The sequence below is a fragment of the Pinus tabuliformis genome, chromosome 6, assembly GCF_031772625.1.
Source record: "Pinus tabuliformis cultivar Carrire ecotype Pingquan chromosome 6, CPIR1, whole genome shotgun sequence".
NCBI classification, from domain to species: domain Eukaryota; kingdom Viridiplantae; phylum Streptophyta; class Pinopsida; order Pinales; family Pinaceae; genus Pinus; species Pinus tabuliformis.
In genome coordinates this window covers 1,264,039,068-1,264,048,235 of record NC_142292.1, presented here as the reverse complement: position 1 = coordinate 1,264,048,235, position 9,168 = coordinate 1,264,039,068, and positions in this window count along the sequence as shown.

Here is a 9,168-nt window from a genome sequence, read left to right as displayed (position 1 = left end):
ATGATCAACGTAGAGGAGCTTATGTATTGTGTATGTATTCCGCAATAGTACATGATCAGGATAATCTCTGTTGAATATGTGTTAAATTATTCAAAATTTCTACATGGTATCAGAGCTAGATGATTTGTAGAAAAAATTTCTACATGGTATCAGAGCAGCGCGATTTGTAGAAGAGATTTTTACAAGATATCAAGCGAGGATTGATCATCAGATCTACTATTCAGGAAGTGTTTACATTCTATTTCTTCAGGCAGAGTCTGTAATCGGGCCAAGTAACCTTTGGATTCATCCTTCCTTTGGAAGGTGAGATATCCGGTGAATGCCCATACAGTCAATCTCTGTACGAGAAATATTTTGTTCTCACGAATCTTAGATCCGAGGTGGTTGAGTTGGTTGTTGGTGGAATTCAAATTTGCAGCAGTGTTTTCTTGGTGACAACGCAGCAATGTCTTTCAACAGATTGCGATTGGAGTATGCTCTTGAGGGCAGCTCAAACTATATTGCATGGAAGGACGGGATGGAGGCAGTATTGGATGATAACGGGCTGAAGGAGTTCATAGATACGGATATTCCAAAGCCTACTGATGCTACTGAGGTGGAAGTTTGGCAAAAGAAGACCGCAAAATGTCGAAGGATTCTGTTGGAGGGCGTGAAGGATCACAGTGTGTCCAGCCTCCATGGAAAGGCTACTCCATATTTGATGTGGAAATCATTAACAGAATTATTCCAAAGCAAGAGTGATCAGAGGAAGCTGGCGCTCAAAGATAAACTCAGAAACATCAAATGCGAGAAGGGTGACAGTATACCCAAGTATCTCACGAAGTTCACTCAGTGTCGAGATGAGCTGGGAAGTGTGGGGGTTACTGTCGATGATGAGGACTTGGTGAGCTTGGCTCTCCTTGGTCTTCCGAAGAGTTGGCATTCCTATCAGGACTCTGTCAATGGTCGGGAGAAATTGCCAGGATGGGAAAGACCATGGTCAGATCTTGTGCAGGAGGAGATTAGGCGAAGTACCAGGGACAGATCTTCTTCAAAGGGAGCTGATGAAGAGAATTGTGCTTTGGCTGCCAAAGCAAAGAAAGGGAAGAGCAAGAAAGCTTCTCAGTCTGGTGCGAAAGGTAAGAAGCAGGATATGTCCAAGGTGAAGTGTTTTCACTGTCACCAGCACGGACACTATGCCACTAATTGTCCGCAGAAGAAGAAGAACAAGCAGGGTGTTGGATCTTCAGCAGGAGAGGCTCTAGCCTCACAGTTTGAGCTTGATTTTTCATTGATCGCGTGCTTGGTTTCAAGTGTGATGGGATCGGTGTGGTTCTTGGACAGTGGTGCGTCTTTTCACATGACGGGAGATAGAGATTTGTTCTCTGATGTAGAGGACAAAGATCTTGGAGTGCACATCGAGATGGGCGATGATGGTAGATACAGTGTGACCGGTATCAGTACCATTTCCTTTGAGAGGGAGTCTGGTAAACCCTTCGTATTGAAGAAGTCACGCATGTTCCAGGATTGAAGAAGAATCTTATCTCAATGGCGATGTTAAAAGAAAAGGGGTATGATGTTGTTTTCAGCGAGGGAAAGGCTTTCCTGCGCAGCAAGACAAATGGTGAGACCCGGAAGATAGGGGTTCGAGTGAGGAACCTTTATCAGTTGCATGTAGATGGATGCGCAGCAATGGCGGGCAAGGCAGAAGGATTGGTGAGCCGGGATGATGGCGAGTTGTGGCACAGGAGATTGGGTCACCTTCACCATGGAGCCTTGAAGATACTGCAGCAGATCACTACAGGGCTTCCTAAAGGCACACTTGCGCAATCAGATCAGTGCAAGGGGTGTACTTTGGGGAATTTTGTGAAATCCACCTTTCACGAGAAGGATAGTCGCACCATGACAATCCTTGAGAGAATTCACACAGACGTGTGTGGACCTTTCTCAGTTGCTTCGATAGAAAAACACAGGTATTATGTGATTTTTGTTGATGATTTCTCTCGTAATTGTTGGATCTTCTTCATGTAGAAGAAGAGCGAGACATATTCAAAGTTTTGTGAATTCAAAGCACTGGTCTAGAAGGAGTCGGGGAAGAAGGTGAAGGCTCTTAGGAGCGATAATGGTGGTGAATACATCTCGGACGAGTTCAAGGATTTCTGCAAGGCAGAAGGGATTCGAAGAGAGCTCATATCTCCCCATAACCCACAGCAGAACGGGGTAGCTGAGCGGAAGAACAGAACGATTGTGGGTGCTGCACGGGCAATGTTGCATGATCAGGGCCTACCCCTTCACTTGTGGGCGGAAGCATTCAATACAGCAGTTTATGTGCAGAACCATTGTCCTCATAGGATACTTGGCATGAGTACATCCGAGGAGACTTATTCTGGTAAGAAGCCTGATCTTTCTCATTTGAGGATTTTTGGTGCTAACGTTTACATGCATGTGACGAAGGATGCCAGGAAGAAGTTGGAGCCGACCGCAGAGGTTGGGATATTTTTGGGGTACACTGATACGCCCCACAACTATCGTGTGTATTTGCCAGACAGTGGTAAAACTGTTGTGCGACGGGATATAAAATTTCAAGAGGAGAAAGCCATGAAGTGTTCGCTTGAGAGAGAGCTACACTTGCATGCAGATGAGGAGCTATTAGTTCCTAAGGATGAGCTTCAGGACGTGGATCAGCCACAGGACGAGGTTCATGGAGTGGAAGAGACCACTCATGCAGCGCCAACCATTAGAGGGCGAAAGCGCTTGACAGAAGCTGAGTGACTGGCTCAAGATGCAGAGAAAGTTGTAGGACCACCTACAGCCCAACGTAGGCAGAGACAGTCACCTGATCAGTACACTGGATACATGGCTCTTATGAGCAAGTGTGTTGTGACTGAGCCATCCTCTTTCGAGGAAGCTGTTGAGGATCCCGCATGGGTAGAGGCCATGGTGGAAGAGTATGATTCTATTGTCAGAAATAGTGCATGGGAGATTGTTCCTAGACCGGAAGGGAAATCAGTGGTGGGTTCAAGATGGATCTACAAAGTTAAGCAAGCAGCTGACGGGAGTGTGGAGAAGTACAAGGCAAGATTTGTTGCCAGAGGCTTTTCACAGATAGAGGGTATCGATTATGAGGAGACCTTTGCACCTGTCGTAAGGTATTCTTCCATACAGACGATTCTTGCTCTCTCAGCGCAGATGGGATGGCACATTCATCAGATGGATGTGAAGACTGCGTTCCTCAACGGAGTCATTGAGGAGGAGGTGTACATTGAGCAACCTGAAGGCTTTGAGGTCTTCAGCAGCGAGTCGCATGTGTGCAGGCTCAAGAGAGCGTTGCATGGGTTGAAGCAAGCACCACGTGCTTGGTACACACGGATAGACAACTATTTCACAGGACTTGGATTCTCCAAGAGCGAGGCGGATCCTAACCTATACCAGATTGTGGTGGAGGGTAAGTTGCTTATCATTGTACTGTATGTTGATGATTTGATTCTAACGGGTGATGAGCTGTTGATACTGTCATGTAAGAAGGATCTTGCTACAGAGTTTGAGATGAAGGATTTGGTCCTCCTTCACTATTTCCTAGGATTGGAAATATGGCAGCACAGTGGTGGACTGTTTGTTTCTCAGGGCAAGTATGCTTGGGAGATACTGGAGAAGTTCAACATGCATGGCTGCAAGCCTGTTGATACTCCTCTTCCTGGAGGTTGGAGGAAGGAGGATGCCACTTCGGGAGAAGAAGTGGATGCCATTGTTTATTGACAGTTGGTGGGGTCGTCAATGTATTTGGTCAATACACCACCTGATATATGCTATGCAGTTAACCAGCTTTCACAAGCTATGGTTAAGCCTACCAAGCTCTTCTGGAAGGCGGGCAAGCATGTATTGCACTACTTGAGAGGCACATCGAGATATGGTTTATGGTACAGATAGGAGGATGAGGTGAAGTTGTGTGGCTTCACAGATGCAGATTGGGTAGGGAGCCCAACAGACACAAAGAGCACATCAGGAGGGGTCTTCAGTATTGGATCGACTGTAGTTTCTTGGTATAGCAGGAAGCAGAGATCCGTGGCACTCAGTTCAGTGGAGGCCAAGTATATGGCAGCAAGTTTGGCTGCATGCGAGGCTATATGGATGAGGAAGATCCTGGTTGGTTTGTTCGGTTCTCATTTGGATACTACTGCGATTTACTGTGATAACCAGAGTTGCATTAAACTCTCAGCTAATCCTGTATTTCATGATAGATCTAAGCATATTGACATCAGGTACCATCATATCAGAGATTGTGTGCAGTGGAGGATCATGTTGCTTTCATACATTCCAACAGAGGATCAGGATGCTGATATTCTGACGAAGGCTCTCACCAGGAGGAAATTCGAGTACCACCGAGGTAGGATAGGGGTTGCTAATAATCCATATCTTGTCGAGAGGGAGTGTTGAGATTGCAACAAGATGATGGAGCTTAGTGAAAAGAGTCGCCTTCACTAAGTGGGCCCGCAGGAAAATTATGGCGCAAGTTCTATTTTTTATCACAGTGTGGATGACCACAGTGTGGGTGATCAAAATCTATTTTTAGACTGGCTGTCAAAAATAGAAAAGTCAAATATTATTGTCTCATAATAATATTTGGACTATAAACTTGATCTTATTCTCTTGGAGCACTTCAGTTTGAGCTACAGATGTGGCCCATGCAGCTGTTAGAAGGAAGTACGCTTTTCTTATGAGTCAGTTGAGTTGTTGCATGCATGACTTCAATTAGAACTCAATCAGTTGAGTTTGGTGGAGTTGATTGTGGAGTTGATGGAGTTGTGTTCAGTTTGACTTGGTTAAAATAGTTGTAGTTAGTCTAACTGCAAATAGACTAATCATGAGTTGTTAAACTAATTATTAACTCATAATACAACTATAGAATACATCAGTTAACTCAGTTGCATGTCAGTGCATGTTCAGTTCAGCAGGGACAGGTGTTAGAGAATCAGATTGCTATCAGTTGTGACTATAGTTGTGCATCAGATCTTGCAAAATCAAGGGATTGAGTATGCCAATGAGTTTGCTCATGTATTTTCCCAGTTTGTAGCCTATGCTCACGTCTTACAGAGTGTGAATGATTCTTTGCATGTGAAATACGAGTTTTGTAAACCATTCTCAGTCATTCTTGAGCAGGTATTGAGTAGTGGAGGCAGGCAAGCAGTGGAATAGATTTGGAGATCAGATCTTAGCTGTATTGTGTGTAACAGGTGGAGCTGGTACTGGATTGCTTGTGATAAGCATTGTAGTTTGTAATGTTACATGGTCTCAATCATTAACATACAGATAGTGTGGGGTTTTTAGCAAGATGCTTTCCCCGGGTTACATACTGTGTTAATGTGTGAATGCTCTTGATGTTTTATTGTTATTGATGCTGCTATATTGATGATCAACGTAGAGGATCTTATGTATTGTGTATGTATTCTGCAATAGTACATGATCAGGATAATCTCTGTTGAATATGTGTTAAATTATTCAAAATTTCTACATCCAGTGTTGTTCTACAGAAGGGATCAGTGTGCTGGCATGGTAACCAGATAATCACACTGCCATTCACTGGGATGTAGCAAAAGTGATCAGGCGGCTCGTGATGAGACCTCCTATTCCAAGGATAATTTGGGTATCCAATGGATCATAACCCTGGTGTGGTGGCCATAATGGGAATGTCACTTTGTTACAATCTTATGAACATGGTAGGCTGGCTCATAATAAGACCCCCTATCTTCCATCTGCAAACAAAATTTTGTTGTTATTACACATTTTTATGATAAAAAGAGGGAGGCTCAGTACTCCTTAAGAGCAGGGACAGTGGAAGAAGTTGAACATGTTAATAGAAAAAAATATACCCATAATCTCATTTATTATAGACAAAGAAGATTATAACCAAGAAGGGTGGAACTAGCATGGTATTAAGATGATCAATCAATATCATGTTCAACAGAAAACAATGCAGTAAAGCAGTATATAAATAATTGTGTCCTTTTGAAAATAATCTATCATCAACGAGCTTTCCTGTTAAAGATCATAACGTGAAAGATATTAACTCACTTCAATAGAATCCATAATTCTTGTCCTCATAAAAGTAGTGTACTTCATGCCATGAAAGGGAATCAGTAAAATTAGTTGAGATGAACTAGGAATAATCCCACAAGAAGAAGAAATGGTTGTTCTCAAAAATACTCCCAAAGTGTTGCTCTTTTGAAGGAACAGCAAAAACACTCAAAAAAATGGTGTTCCGTGTAGGGAACAGCAAAGAAAATGCACACCAAAAAACAAACATACACACGAAATGGTGTTGTTCCCTGTAGGGAACAGCAAAGAAATGCATGTGAAAAAGTGTTGTTTCCTAAGAGAAACAACAAAAAATGTGAGAATGTTGTTCCTTTGAAAAGGAACAGCAAAAATATGAAAGTGCAGAAGTGTTGTTCCTTTCGAAAAAGGAACAGAAAAACGTGAAAATGCATAAGTGTTGTTCCTTTCGGAAAGGAACAGCAAAACGTGAAAGTGCAAAAGTGTTGTTCCTTTAAAAAGGAACAGCAAAAATGTGAAAGTGCAAAAGTGTTGTTCCTTTTAAAAGGAACAGTAAAAATGTGAAAGTGTGGAAGTATTGTTCCTTTCCGAAAGGAACAGTAAAAATGTGAAAGTGCAGAAGTGTTGTTCCTTTAAAAATGAACAGCAAAAACGTGAAAATGCAGAAACACTATTCATTTTGGAAAGGAACAGCAAAAACATGAAAGTGCAGAAGTGTTGTTCCTTTAAAAAGGAACAGCAACAATGTGAAAGTGGAGAAGTGTTGTTCCTTTGAAAAGGAACAGCAAAAATGTGAAAGTGCAGAAGAGTTGTTCCTTTGAAAAAGAACAGCAAAAACGCGAAAGTGCAGAAGTGATGTTCCTTTGAAAATGAACAGCAAAAATGTGAAAGTGCAGAAGTGTTGTTTCTTTAAAAAGGAACAATAAAAGTGTGAAAATGCAGAAGTGTTATTCCTTTCAGAAAAGAATAAAAAAAACGTGAAAGTGCAGAAATGTTGTTCCTTTAAAAAGAAACAGCAAAAACGTGAAAGTGCAGAAGTGTTGTTCCTTTGAAAATGAACAAAAATGCACAATCATAAAATGCAAGCACATAAAGAATGAATTAGTTGTTCACTGCATTAATGTTGAGGATGGACTAAAATTTGAAGGAAGCAACACTTCAAACACAAAATATAACAGAAATCAGAAAAGAAACAACATTTTATTTAAAAACAGTATGTAAATAAATAAATTAAGTTACAACAGCTATGATGTTATGTAAAAAAAATGATCTCTTTGAAAAATGTTTTGGCAGCAGTGACAAGACATGTGTCTTCAAATGGAAATCAATTCTTCATTTCTTCTATTATGAATCTTTTGGGTAATGAGTTGGATGAAATTCTTTTGTTTCATTAAAATTTCTTTCAAGAACCACTTGTCCATAAATTGACCTTCTTTTTCTCTTAGGACCTGAAAAAAACGAGTGTCTACCTGCAATAAAACATTAAATCATGGAGAAAGAGAGGTGATCAGGCTCTCTTAATCCAAGAATTATGCAACAAACAACAAGTAGTTACTCTGTATAACAAATCCACAGAGAAAATAACAAAGTAAAATTTATTTGTCACTTACGGAAGAGCAGTGGCCAATCAAGCTAACCTGCAGTGTTTTTATCACAACTTCTTTGTTTTTCGTCCAAATTGAGTGATTCCAAACCCAGATGAGAGATAATTCAAAGTTGTATCTCCAATAGAAATAGGTTTTAAAAATTCAATGATATGATATGTCAATTTTACTTAGAAGAACCTGCATAACAGAGTCATTTTCGATTACCCCACTTAGAACAATAGTGGATATTTTAAGCATAGATTCTTCGTTTGATATCGGATTTGAATGATTCAAATTGGAAATGAAATTATATTCATCTATTTATCTCGAATAGAAATAGGTTTTGAAGAAAAGAAGAATTGATAGGTCAAATACTCTAAAGAACAGCCAGAAAGACAGAGTTTTAAGGGTGTTGTTTTACGATAGACAGTCAATATTTTTATCATAACATCCTCATGCGATATCAAAAATGCGTGATTCCAATTTCCTTGTAAACTAGATTCATAGTGAAATCTACCATAGAAACAGGTTTTCAAAATATGGTCATTTAGGCCTCCAAAAACTGACTGTCCCAACTCTGTTCTTGAGCTGCCCGCAAGACACCCTGTCAATGTTTCGGTTCTAACTTTTTCGTTTCAAATCCAAATTGAGTGATTCAAATTGGGTTGGAAATTAGACATCAAGAGCTACTTAGGATAGAAACATATTTTAAAAATATTGTCATTTAGGCCTTCAAAAACTGACTGTCCCATCTGTGTTCCTGAGCTGCCTACTAGTCACCTTGTCAATGTTTTGCTTCTAACTTTTTTGTTTCAAATCCAAATTGAGTGATTCAAATTGGGTTGGAAAGTATACAAAAAGGGATAATTAATATAGAAACAATTTTTTAAAATATTCCATTTTGTTCCCTCAAAACATGACTGTCCCTACTGAGTTTTCAACAATTTCATCAAGACCACAAGCCAAAAAATATGTTATTCAAGCATTTTTTCCAAATTGGTGATAAAAATGAAAATGAGTGTTTGTAGAACTATTAATTCCATTATAATTCATCTACATACATAAATGAATTAAAGAAAATTATCACCGATGTTGATTTCTATAGCATGTTGCAACAAAAAACAACTAGTTTTACATTAAAACAAAATGTATTTATTTATGTCCTTATTTATTTATTTTTTTTATTATTTTTTTTTTACACTAACCTACTTTGATTGAAAAATGAATATTACTACATATATGAGTATTTCCAGTGAAGCCATTTTCGAAATAAGGCTTCATGTATGCACATACCCAAATTTGAAAAATACATATTAATGAATATTAGGGTATGAGAAGCCAACTTCCCTTGAAAAGATGGAATCAAAAATTGTTGAAGTATGGAGTGATGCTGCAAACAAATGATGGAGTGAAACCAATCTTCAATATATCCTTTACTTTCTTGATTTTTCATAGCCATCATATCATGAAGTTCTTGAGCTTTTAAAATGGCTTGTTGATGCAAACTAAAAGAAACCTCATTTTTTCCCATAACTTCTACAATTTTTTAATT